Genomic DNA, 15,915 nt, shown 5'->3' on the forward strand with positions numbered 1-15,915 from the left:
CCTTATACAGTACTAAAAACTCCTGTGCATTCACACGGGTGTGCACGAGTGCCACCACTGTGCCACTTGTCGAGTGCGCTCGCAGGCGCCCCTAGAGAGTGTGGGCGTAGGGTTCTGACATACCTGACGTATCGAGGCACGCCACAGTGAATATCGCGAACTATAGCTGGGCGTTCCATAACACTTGGGGAGTGTGCAAGTGAAAGTCTCAAGTCTACCACACTTGACAAGTCTGAACAGAAGGGTTTTCTGTATTTTAATGGGTTGAAATTATTCTTCCGTGAAAGGGAAATGAAACACCTGACACCATCTTCAGCAGCACGTCAAAAGTTTCCTCTCATCTACCACGCCGTCGACGCGGCCAGTTTGGCATTTTGAGTTGTGCAAGATATTAAAATCAATATTCACTTAATCTCCACAGTAAAAGTTAGGAAGGATCAACGGTGAGCGCCAGACGGTTGGGAAAGCCATTCCAGTCATGAGCTGTGCGCACGATCAATGACTCGTGAAAGTAGTTGTGTGGGCTCATGGCGGAAGGACGCTGCTAGCATAGGATTATGAATCTTCCTCGTGTAAATCAGAAGTCACCCTTAGCGCGGTGGTGTTACGTCTTTCCTACCTCCGTGTCTTCAATTTGCGGCATGTTTTATTCCTAGCTGTCATAAATTACCAACTTGCTGGATTAGCCAAGCTCGGAGAAAGTACACGTCTTGGTATCGGGAACCAAAATCTCTAATGAACAGGGTCAATCACACTTAGAGGTAACACGGCTCCGTGTGGCCACGTACCTGCGGAGTGCCATTGCATTTAACCCGTTCATGAATCAATGCAGAGTGACACGCGAGAAGAGGGACCTCGACGTGGTGCTTCGTGTCATCTGAACCTTTGCATGGGTTTATCACCGGCTTGGTCGCAATAGTGCTCCGCGTGCGCGCAGCCACGCGGAGCCGTGTTTCCTCTAAGGGTGACTGACCCTGGACATGGAATAGCCACTACAACCGATGTTACGGCGTTTCGCCCGTTAAAGGCTTGCCTGGAGCACGGAATATCCAAGTCAGCCTACTCGAAATTGCGTGACGGTTTGATGGGCAGTGTTTTTAACCGTGAATTTCCGCTTGTGCGCGTAGTCTGCGCTGCAATACTTTCCTCACCGCGAGACAACTCCCGCACTTCTATTTGTGCCCATCAACGAGCGCTCTGATCGCCTACCTCGGAATGCTTGAAGGCGCAGGATGCGACGCACTTTAGCAGATGCATATTTTCTTCTGTCCAGTCTAATGTGATGCTGGATGCCGCCGACATGCATCCCGATGAATAACCGATCCGGGACAGCAGCAATGAGTTGTGGACAGATTAGAGGAAACGCACTGAGGTGCCGTTGGCGTTTGAAAAGGTGGAGAAATATAGCCAGCGCTGCGCATGCCGTCAGAGAAAAGGACTAGGAATGCGTGGAGCAGAGGAAAGTCAGAAGTACCAATTAAAAGTAGCAGAAAAACATTTCTACAGCGCCGACCACCCTGACGTTCTAAATTTTGCGTATGGACACCTTGACATGGTCCAGCAGTATTCACGAGGAGGAGTACTTTCGAATCTGGAAGAAAAAAGATGACAATGAAAATCGATCAGTGATAATCAAGAACCAATAAGTGATAAGCAACAGCCGATGAGAGTTCAACTGCAAATGATGTCCGGGATGTCGTTTCTGCTGAAGTACGAATTGCAACGTAAGAACGTAACAACTGTTTATTCGAAGTGGTGGCAGCGGCCGAGCATAGCAGCGCTACGCTCGTCTTGGTAGCGGAAGGAAAAGGGCGCCCTTCCCAGCCGGGCAGCCCGTTTTTGTAGGCACTTTCGGCGACGCATGCCTCGTGTGAAGCAGCAGTGGCGCTGTGTTTTGTCGGTAATGCAGTCCAGCGTGTACCCGTGTTACGCTGGGCCGGATGATAATAAATCGGAGGCTGCGCGGAAATATGCGCAGAATGTGTCGCCACAAATGCACAAAGCGATGGCTCCGAGTGGAGAACGATGATTTAAAAGTGATGATAAAACTGCACTGCTGTGTACTGGCAATAATAATTTTCGGTTCCTGGTGCTGGGTTCAGAACAAAAATCTGATCAGTACGTGTAGGGTCCTGATTCTTGTTGCAACTGTGTTAAACCTAGGCACTCCGCTGCGTTCGTTACGGCCAAAGCAACAGGTTATTAGCGCCTTTTTTTTCTACACCCATCATTAAGAGTTCGTGCTTAGGAGAATCCGGCTAGCACGGTTAGGGTATTGTACAACTTTTAATCGCTATACTTGCCTCTAGAAAACCAGTTTTAATATATGTTTACCAGGACATTCCTCACGAATAAAAGTATGACTCCATGATTCGTTTTTCTATCGGTGCGTAATTACTGGCAAATCTCTGATTGGCACAAGAGCGCTGGGTAAACTGGCCTTGCTTTGCATTTCTCTTCGGAAATGCCTTAATGGACGCCGTCTATGAACTTGTCTGTCGCAGTCAACGGCCCGGGCTGGGCTTCGCAGCATACTTGGACAGCGTCGTCTGTATTGGGCTTCCCGCGTATTCCCCTACGCGGAAGGCGTTATCAGCAAGGCCGTGCACCGCCGCTCTCACCACCACCACCACAGCCAAGGTGCTGGCAGTGTTTCAACGAGCACAACGCAGTGGAGAGGTCCCGCGGGACTCGGCGCACTGTGATCTCGGCTGCTTTTCCCCGCCAACTTGCGTGAGTGGCATCTCGCAGGCGCCTGTACACTTCTGATAATGACCTTAAACTTGCTGTCCCAAAATTGCGACAAGGAACACATGACAACCCTTTCACTCCTGGCATTCTGGCCGCCTACGAGAGCCAGTCACTTCCTAACATTTTGGTAACAGGTTCAGGAGCGCGAAACACTTCTGCTACATTGCACCTAAGATTTCATTGGGCGGCTCCACGGATACGTAGTGTCCCTCAGATTCGTGCATCCTATTAGTATTCTCTTCGACTGAATAGCCGATGACGAAGCTTCCGAGTTCATTTTCTCTGGCTATAGGAGCTATAGTACATTTAGCACACTAGTACGTAATTTAGCAAAGATGTTAACCACCTTGAAGATGGTGTTTTTATTCACATCATTAGAATTAGCACAAGTAAAACACACTAACTTATATTTGAACCTCTGGGTCTCCGTAGGATGCGGTTGTCTTGGTTCCTTGTCTCCAGTAGCGGGTGTTATTTGTACTTCGTCCTGCTTGTGGCTTTCTGGCGAGCGCTCCTCGCTTTTCATCCCAGCGGCCCCTTTAGTACCACTGGCTGGAAATTTTTTCAGAAGCTATGCGGGAAAGGGGCAGAGCAAGTATGAAGCAGGTATTTCCATCTCACACGTTAGGAAGTGCGAATAACATGAACCATGTGGAACACATTTTTGTCCTATCCTCGGTTACATTCCGTCTTATGATCTCAGCTATGCGGCAGTGTTTACATTCACACCCGAGTCACATGTGTCCCTGTAATGGCCTGAAGAGGGTGGGGGGGGTATGGTAGTGCGTTGTTTAACTACTCAAACAGTGTGTAAACAGCCAGAACGTCATCGCTCGCGCTACTTTTCAAAAATTAAATGTGCTATGGCGAATGCAATTAACGTAAACATATTAACAAGACGGCGTTTGATTTTGTGGGATGAGGGCATCCTCCAAGTTTGCTGCATCAGTATGTGGGGATCACAGCATTATGTAGCGTCATCCTCACAGACACCGTTTTCTAGGTGAGCGGGTCTGCAATCAACAGTTAACATTAACTGAGAGTTGATGGTGCCCAGGTTATAAAGTGAAGATAAACAAGCTGCAGGACCGAAGGGATTGGGTATTTTGCATTCCGGTTACTCCTGAAGCCGAATAAAATTGCCGATTGGCGGTGAGCATTTGGGCTGCCTCTGAGGCTTACTCAAAATCTAGGCTGTGGTAAAGAAATAATTTCTGCGATTTAGCTGCAAACGTTACTTACTATGCAAGCAGATTGTTGATTCGATTTAAAGTGTTCGCGGCTTCTGTTCCATTAATTCTCAGTACTGAATTAGGCGATGCTTATTTTGGTGCTGTGCTCGTTGTGTTGCACATAGAAAGCCAGTTGATATGCTGACGCAGGAGAGTTGCAGCCAACAAATAGCAGGCAGGCTAACTACTACTGGCCACATAGCTGTCCAGTTTGGTTGCTTTTGTAACTGGGACTTTGCGTGCTCAGGTTAGGCGCATAGCAGAAGAATGACGAGGGGAAAAGATATGAAGACAATTTCATATTACGCTCTACTCGTTCCCCTGGCTCACACACATCATTGGGCACCATACACGGTCCTATAGTGAACTATCGCTTCGCTTAGGTGACTGAAAACAAAAACCTGCGAAAACTCATATCACCACATTGGCATATCGACATTATTACGTTGTTCGAGCGCAAGCAAATGTTGAATATTCCTTCCGGAGCCCCCTTATAGTTAGGTGTAAGGCTGGTGCATCTATTAATACCCAACACTCTGCGATACAGGCGGTAATCCGCACTATTCGCAAGCATGTGCAAATCAGAATACTTGAAAGAATTGGTGAGCGCTATAAAAACACGGAAAGGGACGAACACACAGGACGAAGCGCTTGAAGTGCAAATTTTGGTCCGTTGTCTCGCATGATGCTAACTTTCTCAGGCAGCGTACGTCCCGAAAGATTGATTGCTCCGTGATCATTAGACATAAATTTCTTTGATTTTTTTGGGAGACTAGCAAAATTAGTTTTCGATAGCTGTTCGCCGCATGCTTCGGCGTGTTGGATGAAATACCTTGTCATCTGTCGCGGGGCTCCTCCGTCCAGGAAAGAAGTGCATATCACGTTGAAGTGTATCCTTAAGGGCCTCATTTTTCTCCAGCTTTCTGCTTGAAGAATCTTGGAGAGCCGTCTGGAAGTGTTTTCTGGAGGAGCCATGCTTCCAAGCATCGCTGTCAAAACTAGGTTGGAAATTCCATGGCTGAGGGCGTATGACAGAGCACGGGTGCAAAACATTTCTTCTGCGATGGTTCTGGCGAAATAGTGCACATTTAGTAGAGGAGGAAGATGAAGAACATTCAGGCCCGATGTACTAGAAATTAAAGTCAAAAGAGCTACTACTGGGACTAGTTGGAAATACATACTTGAAGGAATTGGTAAGCGCTATAAGAACACGGAAAAGGGACGAACACACACGGCGAAGCGATAATGAAGTGCAAATTTTGGTCCTTTCTCTAGCATGTCGCTAACTTCCTCAGGCAGCGCGCGTCCCGAAAGATTGATTGCTCCGTGATCACTACACATAAATTTCTTCGATTTTTTTGGGAGACTAGCAAAGTTAGTTTCCCATAGCTGGTCACCGCATGCTTTGGCGTGTTGGATCAAATACCCTGTCATCTGTCGCGGGGCTCCTTCGTACAGGAAGTTCTTCGTCCTGTGTGTTCGTCCCTTTTCCCTGTTTTTATAGCGCTCACCAATTCCTTCAAGCATGTATTAGCTCTCTATGTATGTATTAGTAGTAGCTCTTTTGGCAAATCAGAACTCCAGAAGGAGAAAGAAACGGTGGATGCTTGAGTCAGAAACCGCGGAGATCACATTCAGGCTACAACTCCACACTGAGAAGCACTAACGACCCACTGGAAACGTTTGAACGCTGTGGTGTTTAAGGTCCTCGTGTCGCAGAAAATGCCGCGTCGCCGTCGGCGTGGTCGGCGTCGCGAAAGAGAAACACGTTAAAGAACCCCAGGTGGTCGAAATTTCCGGAGCCCTTCACTACGGCGTCTCTCATAGCCTTAGTCGCTTTGGGACGTTAAACCCCATAAACCAACCAACCAAAGAGAAGCAACCAAGGAGGCAGGTGGGCCATCTAGGTTACGAAACCTTGGGACGCCATACATTCTGCCCACCGGATTGGGAGAAAAGTGCGCACCATGGCCAGTGGGGGTTTTATGGTTGGTCTTGAGAGGTCGCTCGGGAAGCGCAACCACAAAGCAGCACCTGCCATCATAGGGAAGGGGCGCCAGGAATGGCATGAAGACTCCTGGGGATCTATCAATATTAAGTAGCGAATGAGAAATTCAGCATTTATGGGTCCACTAAAGCTACCGCGTCATACCCTTAAGGCGGAGCCTAAGTGTCCCCTCCAATTTTATGCAGCTTAATTCAGGCACAGCTCTAACTGTAATTTTTGTTTCTCAGTTTAACCGCAACCACTCGCAAGTTCCTCCATGAACTGCATGCGCAGAAAGATGCAATCTTTAGTATTCAGTACAGCACAGAATTTCGAAATTGCTCGTGTCCTATTCATCAAGAACTTCAAACATGAAGACCTAGACCAAAGACCCGCTGTAGTTATATCATTCAGAATTAATTTGTTGTTTACGGATGATTTGTACAATGCCTCCGGTAGTGACAATCTTGAAGTCTGAAAGAAAGCTGTGTCATTTGCAAACTACAGCACTTTCGATGAAGTACAAAGGAGTACGTATCTAGGCGGAACACGTAGTGGTTTTCACCAAGTAACGGGAGAATTTATCTGCGGCTTGATGAGAGCTTCACGAGCAGAAGACTTCACGAACATCTGTGTCATGGCACTTTCTTCCGCTTAACCGTTTCGGCCCTGGCGGTGTCAATTGACACCAGAACACAAATTTTACGCTCACGCCTCAGTAACAGAAGAAAATACTATTAATTTTTAATACAATAGTTCCTTAGGGATCCCTGCCTCTATCGACATTGCTGTTCACGCACTTCCATTCAGCTGTACGGTCTAAGGAAGAAGTAGCAGCATGGGAGGTATGGAGTGAAGAAGCTGAGGTGTAGCAGATTTGTGCATTTTTATCTCACTAACACTTCGTTCTTCTGCGCTCAGATTTTTATATGTTGTGTGAAACGCCTATCCAAGCTCACATCCCCGTTGTAAATATTACTGAATGCGTAGACACTGCGTTTGAACACATTTTTTACACTTGCGATTTTGACACCATCAGGGCTCAACGGTTGCCAGCGGTGGCCTTTGAGTGATGATAGGTCATCTTTGTAGTATAGAATCTGCTAGTATTTTAGCCGATGCACCTATACTAACGGCCTTTTTGGACTGCTGACATGAATGTTCATTACAGAAAATGGACAAAATCTTAAAAGTTGCTTTCTGATGAATTGGAAAATGGAAATTTTCGCTATCATACAAGGTGAATATTAGGATCGAGCCTGGAAATGACCGTGCGGATGTTAGCGAACAGCAACCGGACCAAAGGAATAGCGAGAACAAATGCACGCCTGACCTTGCGCTTTTATTCCTTTTTTTACCTCTTTCCTCCTCCTGTGAGCTTTGAGCATCGACACTGAGCTGCAAGAAGCTACCGGGGACGTATTTACACTGAAACTCGCGCACCGCCGCTCGTGCAGCACGTGTGGCGCGCCCTCGACGCTCGTTAAATGCAGCGGGTTTGGCTTTGTTTTCTTGAGAAAGCGTATTTGGTCTGCTCATAATTAGCTTCTGCTTTCTCCCCGGCCGAGACATATCCCGAACTCATAAGCCAATAGATGGGAGGGAATTTCCTGTCAACTGTAGGGAACAGCATTCGGTCAAGACACAGACACGACGAGATTAAGTTCCACTTTATGAATTCTTCTATAGACCTTATGCGAAATGCACTGCCATCTAGCGGTCGCCGCGCGCGATCCGCCATGTTGGAGGATAGCCGCCGGATTCACAGCACGTACTGGTACACGCTCGTCGCGCGCGCTCGAGTGTCACCGTCCTCAGTGTGCCCACATATTGCTTAGTGCCTTGTTGTACGCAGAAGGGTCACAAAGACGCCCAGGAAAAAAATTCAAGAGCGCTTGATTTGAGCGCATTTCTATTTTTGGACTGCGATCCCCGACATCCGCGGCACAAATGCATGTTGCAGAACCGTCCCTACATGTCGAGACATCGCGCAACACATGTCGTTATCGCCATGTAGCAAATGAAATTAGAAATAAGCTTTGTAGGCACGAAGAAAATATCACAAAAAATTTGTTTTTCTGCTGCGATTGCCCGTGAAGTGCTGCGATTATCGGCCTCGCAAGAGAGTGATCGTGATCAGCTGTTCAGTGCTACGGGTCGCGCTTTGTGAGAACCGTCGCTCCTAGCGTTATCCGCTGCAGCGGTCGCACGCGTTAGTTTTTAGTGCGAATATTTGTTTCGACGGAAACACTAGCAAGGGTCAAGTGCCCGTGGCACAGAACGTTTGCGCTCTGCAAGTCAGTGAATCGTTTCTGTTGGACCAGGGAAAGGTGCCTATTTTGTGGAGCGACGGCTTGTATGCGTGTAGCGATTTCACTGAACCGGCCGGTTTCCACGAAACCGTGTGTTGTGTAAAAAAAAAAAGAAAGGACCGTAAGGGCAGCCGCTCAAGCGGTACCATATTTCCAACTAGTAGCGTGAATGCATAACGCGCGTAGAATCCTCCAAAAATATCAGTGCACAACTGTTTGCTCGTCGTGGTAAAACCATAGACAGTGCTGCATTCACGGGCTACGTGTTTTTAACGGCGATAGTCCAAGAATGGTAAGCACTTGTGTAGTGGGGTCGTGCGGCGACCCAGGGGTCTATGTGCCCGGTAATAATAATAAAATGTTTTCTCTCTCGGTCTAGGGCACTAGGGCAAACTAGGGGCTCTAGAGCACTATATAGGCAAACAAACAAATGCTGTATGAACTTTGCAAGGAAAATGAAAAGCGTCGCATGTTGAGAGTCCACTTATTTCGACACTACCAACATGAGCGTGAAGTTTACTATCGTTTGCTTTCGGCGCCGACACAACGCACAGAAAACGCAACCACAACAACAGCAATTCAAGCAGCACGCCCGTCCGCAAAAAGTATCGAACCAAATAAAAACTGACTCAAACTAGACCGAAATGCGCACATTTTTAGCCGTAAACGAAAATTACACTTGCTTCGTACATTTCTTGGTGTTCAGCGTCGGCAAACATACGTAGGACTCCGTGAAAAACTTGTAGCTCCGTACTCGGTGGCGTTCGGAAAGTGGTTTTGGACGCGTAGTAAGTGTCTGCGAAGTCACTTAGAAGCTTGGGCAGCAGAAACACGTCGAGTGACCATTCAGTCATGTTTACAGGCTCAAGTGATAGTAAATAAGATTTTCGAGCCAGCACAGCAGTAAGGAAGCAAACGCAGGGCACGCCTAAATTCAGACAGCAGAGGCGGAACGAGCTTCTGTCATCCTCCAACATGGCGGATTTCCACTGGTTCTTCTTTTCTCCGATAGATGGCAGCAATTTTGCATAAGGTCTATAGCAAACAGCTGGTTTGAAAACAAGCGCAAGTGAGATGCACTGTGCCCTGCGCAAGCTTAGAACTTAGATTCTCCGACCTTCGCGCTGGGCGTTACGGAAGTGCTTCGTGAAGCTCGATAGAGGAGGGCGTTACAGATTCGAGGAAAGTCTTCAGCTTGACCGCAGTCGCCTTTCAGGAAGGCCACGCAAGTTTTGAACATGCGAGCTGTTGACACAAACCTCGCAGCAACAAGAACGCGGAGGTATGATACAAAGCGCAAGGCAAACAGGAGCGAGCAGCGTCTTTTGTGGAAACTGCAAGATTATCTATTCCTTACAAAGTAAAAAAAAGCTTCTTTAGAGGTCTCCACACTGCAAAATAAGAAATTTTTTCGTTAATTTCTTTCTTGTCGGTTGCGGTTACCAAAACGGTCCCTTTCGCATTTCACACCCATTGAGCCTTGATGTCCGATTTTGACACCATACCTGTAAATCGATTAATACTCACACCACAAGCTTTAAATTTTTACTGCGTGGTTATGGGGCCTTAGGCATTGTAAAGACGCGGAGAAAAAAAATCTACGGCCGAAATAAAAAATCCAAGGTCGAAAGGGTTAAGAGCCTTTGTTTCCCCTTGTCGCTCAATTATTATCGTTACAGCGCAAAGGGGAAGGACGAGACGAGTACACAGACACGTAGGTGTAACATATCCTGGGCGCGGTTTGAGCTTTATCGGATTTAGCCTCCCAGTGCGACTTAGGCTATGAGAGACAGAATAGTGCAGGGCTGCAGGTAGTTGGCCCCCCTGGGATTATTTAACATGCCCTGACATCCCATGGTACATGAGCCTGTAGCAGTTCGCCTCCGTCGAATGCGAGCGCCGCGGCCAGGATTGCGCCCGCGTCATTCGGGTCAGTAGCCGAGCACCATAGTCACTGACCCAGAACGACAACGGGAGGCGCATTACAGAATGTGTATAAATGTGCGGCCACCAATCATCGCTGTACTATCACTGGAGGCCAGAAACGTGTTAACCAAGGAGCTACAGCCGTGAAACAACTGAAAGTCTTAAAGTCAAATTCCAAGAAAGAGATTTTGCAGTGGTTGTAAACCATTTGATTTCGTCTCATGCAGTTCTCTATTTTTTTTTTACGCAGGTCGCGCCGGATTCCGGGCCACCGAGTACCGCCTGTATGGTGAAGGCTGTACTTTGGAGTATTTATTTTTCGCAAGCTTTCGTGTTCTGTTAAAAATGCCGTGTTTTAAATGGAAATCTACTTGATTAAAAGTGACGTATCTGGCTATGGGACGTCTGAAGGCTTTTAATTGGTAACATAAGGTCATTTTATGAACATATAAAAAACATGTTTGAATTAAAATGCGCTCACGCTTTTATTTGCTTCTTTTCTCTCAAACAAGCAGCAAAACGAAAGAAAGCAGTTTAATTTTCTGGTAACTGAGAAAAGCCAGCTCAGTTATCCTGGCGAAATTGGACATTACAAAATTAACTTGGCGGTATACACCAAATTGCCGATTTGATTGTCGCTCTACAGGCGATCGCCACACCCTTGTATGGAAATATACATTTTGTACAGTGTTAAGTTTTCGTCACTATAGCATTACTATTTGTGCAGTTGTTTGGGTAGCGCCACATACACATAGCTACTCGTCTACATTGCATTCATAATCATTTCGAAGAAAGCAGTTTTAAAACAAGAAGAGAACGACAGCAGAGAAGGAAATACGGCGATTTTCAGGAGACTTCTTTAAAGTGCACAAGCACTTCAGTGCTATTTAAGACGGGCCACTTGGCTGCAAAGAGCTGTAATGTCAAACAGAACATTTTAAATGCAGGCTTTATGCTGCTCTCTGGTGATCGATTCAGGCCGGCGGATCTTGCTACAAGGAGCAGTCCACCGTTTCGACAGTGCTGCGTGATATTATCGCTTAGGATAAGGGCTTTAACACGTTATAAAAGATTGCTTCGTAGTGCCGCTGGTTTTCTTTGACGGTGACATCAGAAAAGCTGAGCAATCACACACGCGACACTACAGAAGGAGGGTATTAACTATACCACCCAGAAGTCGGCGCACCGAAGTCGTTGAATTCGCGAGACATCTTCGCCAAATTCAATGTCGCGAGACTTTTGCGCACCGTCTAGAAGAACAACTCCGCAGAACTCACGTCCACCAACAACAGGTTGAAGACAGTGTATCGCCGTCTCTTTCTGCGCCTTTGGCTGCGATATACGAGTGCATTCAATACCCGCATGAGCGGTTTCTGATCTCACAAGCCTTTTGGGTTTGTTAGGGGAACGCCTCGCCCTGCAATAACCCGGCCGCAGTTGAAAAACGGGCAAATAAATGTATGTAGCTCAAAGCGAGCTCGTGCCCTTCAAGACGATCGAGCGTGTGCGGCATGGGAAGAACACTTTGTCGCGGTGCTCCCCGCCTGTCCATCATTTCCGTCTTTGTTTTTGAAGCAAAATTTTCACGACGGGACCTCTGGCTTCAATTGCAGACCTCGTAAATTTCAGCTTCAGCTGAGTTAGAGGTCTAACCAAGGAAAAGGGGAAAACAATATCCATGACTGGTAGTCGTACCCGCGGCGGCGCGAACAAATCTTCAAGTGCCGCTCAGCGAGACCACTAGATTATCGCCGCAGCCAACACTCCTCGTGTTAAATGGCACCACACTTTTGGCGCTGTGCATTGCAAAGCGTAGTCATCATCAAATTCCATCTGCTCTGTACCGCGGCAGGGCCTGCTCACCGTCGTCTTCTACGTGGCACGAATCCGTTCTTTCGCTCTGATCCGAGTGTAGTAAACATTACCTGTAGTTTTTCTTCCTTGCGTAGTATATGCTGGATGGGCTTTCAGGCTACTCTATTAAGCCTCGATTTTTTTGCGCAGCTGAAATCATCTGGCCAAAGGGCCGTCTACGAAATGATGGCCTCCTTTGTAATGAAATAACGCTGCTTGAAATAAGCCTCGGGATTTGCGTACACTTTGCCTTAGCTGCACTCTAAAGCATTACGAATGCCTTTTACGAGTCGCAAATACAGTCCTAACCTAAGGAGGGTTCTTCAAGGTGTCTTTTCAAAACAAGCTTTACAGTTGTTCGTCACTTAATACCTTTGAAATTTTGGATCAGTGGAAACCTGTTTTCAAGAAGCCGTCGCGGTGCTCTTCGTGTACGGATAAAGAAGACAGCTTAAGTCAGTTTAGATGGATAGTTAATTAGGTTGGTGCCGTTAGGATTTGCAAATTTCTGAAACAGAGAGCTATTGCAGAAGTATTAACATCACTCGAGACGGCATACTAGCAAGGTAGCCAAAGCAAGACGTGGAGAAAGAAAGAGGGTTTATTGACGGGAAAGGCAGAGAGGTTGGCCTGAAAAGTGAATATCTGGCGTCCTACTCTGCACTGGAGAACGGCTTGCCTGAGCGCCGTTGATGAAGACGTGAACTTCTGTGCAGCTTCAAGGGTCCGATGAATTCTAGCGGCGCTGAGACGTATGTCGAAAAGCACCGACGGCCGCTTATTGCAGTATCAAGTCGTGAAAAGGCAAAAGGCGTCTTGTTTGCTGCAAGCTCTATTAATCAGCGTATAAAAATTGACTGAAAATTTCTCAAAGGAAATCATTGATGCCGACACTGGCAGCGCGCTGCGGCCGCAAGGGACCACCTCAAGCGCCGCGGGTGGTCGGGTAAAATCCGCCGTGCACCCTGCGCAAAAGAAAGAGGTGTTTCACGCTGTGAAGAGAAGATATTGGAGGGGGAGGTGGGAGCTGGGAGAAGACGGTTGAATTAACCCTTTCGGCCCTGGATTTTTTATTTCGGCCGTAGATTTTTTTGCTCCGCGTTTTTACAATGCCTACGGCCCCATAACAACGCAGTAAAACTTTAAAGCTTGTGGTGCGAGTATTAATCGATTTACAGGTATGGTGTCAAAATCGGACATCAGGGCTCAATGGATGTAAAATGCTAGTGGGACAGTTTTGGTAACCGCAACCGACAAGAAAGAAATTAACGAAAAAATTTCTTATTTTGCAGTGTGGAGACCTCTAAAGAAGCCTTTTTTACTTCGTAAGGGATAGATAAACTTGCAGTTTCCACAAAAGACGCCGCTCGCTCCTGTTTACCTTGCGTTTTGTATCATACCTCCGCGTTCTTGTTCCTGCCAGGTTTGTGTTCTAGCTTGTGTACGTCACGTCAACAGCTCACATGTTCAAAACTTGCGTAGCCTTCCTGGAAGGCGTCTGTGGTGAAGATAAAGGCATTCCTCGAATCTGTAACGCCCTCCTCTATCGAGCTTCACGAAGCACTTCCGTAACGCCCAGCGCGAAGGTCGGCAAATCTCTAAGCTGGCGCGCGGCACACTGCATCTCACTTGCGGTTCTTTTCAAACCAGCTGTTTGCTATAGAAGAATTCATAAAGTGGAACATAATCTTGTCGTGTCTGTGTCCTGACCGAATGCTCTTCCCTACAGGTGACAGGAAATTCCCTCTCATCCATAGGCTTATGAGTTCGGCATATCTCTCGGTCGGGGAGAAAGCAGAAGCTGATTATCAGCACACCAAGTACGCTTCCTCAAGAAAACACAGCCAAACACGCTGCATTGATCCGAGCGTCGAGGGTGCGCGACACGTGCTGCACGAGCGGCGGTGCGCGAGTTTCAGTGTAAATACCCCGGTCGTTTCTTGCAGCTCAGTGTCGATGCTCACAGCTCACAGGAGGAGGAGAGAGGTAAAAAAAAGGTATAAAAGCGCAAGGTCAGGCGTGCATTTCTTCTCGCTATTCGCTTGGTCCGGTTGCTGTTCGCCTACATCCACATGATCATTTCCAGGCTCGATCGGAATATTCACCATGTATGATAGCGAAAATTTCTATTTTCCAATTCATCAAAAAGCAAATTTTAAGATTTTGTCCATTTTCTATAATGAACATTCATATCAGCAGTCCAAAAAGTCTGTTATTATAGGTTCATCTGGTAAAATACTAGCAGACTCTATTCTACAAAGATGACCTATCATCACTCAATGGCCACCGCTGGCAACCGTTGAGCCCTGATGGTGTCAAAATCGCACATGTCAAAAATGCGCTCATACGCAGTGTCTACGCATTCAGTAATATCTACGACGGGGATGTGAGCTTGGATAGGCGTTTCACACAACATATAAAAATCTGAGCGCAGAAGAACGAATGGTTAGCGAGATAAAAATGCACAAATTTGCTACACCTCGGCTTCTTCACTCCATGCCTCTCATGCTGCTACTTCTTCTTCCTCAGACCACACAGCTCTATGAAAGTTCGTGAACAGCGATGTCGATAGCAGCAGGGATCCCTAAGGAACTACTGTATTAAAAATTAATAGTATTTTCTTCTGTTACTGAGGCGTGAGCGTAATATTTGTGTTGTGGTGTCAATTGACGCCGCCAGGGCCGAAAGGGTTAACTGCAGTGGAATCAAAGAAGTTTCATGAGGAAATCATCGAAGGAAGAGGTGGGATCACTACTTCTTTTTGGAACAAAGTGGAAAGGAGCACGTGGTAGCTAAAGATCGAAAACGCAATAACCGTTCATTCAGGAGCTAGCTGCCGGAATCTGCCGTACGCCAAAGACGGTATCTCGAAGCATCATTGTTCTCGACGCTGAGCGTCCCCATCTAGCGTCATAAAGCGAGCCTGCTCCATCGGTTCAAAGACCACAAGGCATAACAAGATGACGCAGTGTATACAAATCTTGTTCTGTTAACATTAAGTTTGTGTAAATATTGAGACAGTTATAAGGTCCAGCAGTTGATTCTTTCCGCTGCGGCGCGATCGAAACTGTGGAGCATATCATGCTGGTGTCCTGTGTATGTTGACGAGCGTGCGCACTATGAAGATTGCATGGAGAAGCTCTCTCCACTGCCTTTAATAATGAACGGTGTTTTAAACCCCTTAGCCTGCCAACAGAGACATGCAATGAACTTTTTGTTTCGATATTTAAATGACATTGGATATCTTGACAAGCTTAATTTCACATCGCATGTTACCCTCATGCCTTCGTCACGCAATGAACTTTGTTAGCCCGTCTGTCAGACTATGCACTTCGAGATTTCATATGTTTCGTCACTGCTCGCCTATGCACCTTATTACGCATTTAATGAACGCATATCATCTTCTCCCATTTTAACGATTTTATTTTGCCTTTTTCTTACCGCTCTTCTTCCGACATCATCATCATCACCAGCCTGACTACGGCCACTGCGACGCAAAGGACTCTCCCATGTCTCTTCAACTGACCCTGTCCTTCGTCAGTTGCGACCACCGTAACCCCGCCAACTTCTTAATCTCATCCGCCCATCTAACCTTCTGCCGCCCCCTGCTACGCTTGCCTTCTCTTGTAATCCACTCCGTTACCCTTGAGAACAAGCGGTTATCTTGCCTTCGCATTACATGTCCTGCCCAAGCCCATTTCTTCCTCTTGCTTTCGACTAGGATGTCATTAGCCCACGTTTATTATCTCACCCACTCCGCCCGCTTCCGATCTCTTAACGTTACACTTATCATTTTTCTTTTCATAGCTCGCTGCGCAGTCCTTAAGCTGAACCCTCTTCGTTAGCCTCCACA

The sequence above is a fragment of the Amblyomma mixtum genome, chromosome 3, assembly GCF_055824585.1.
Source record: "Amblyomma mixtum isolate Tamu chromosome 3, ASM5582458v1, whole genome shotgun sequence".
NCBI lineage: Eukaryota > Metazoa > Arthropoda > Arachnida > Ixodida > Ixodidae > Amblyomma > Amblyomma mixtum.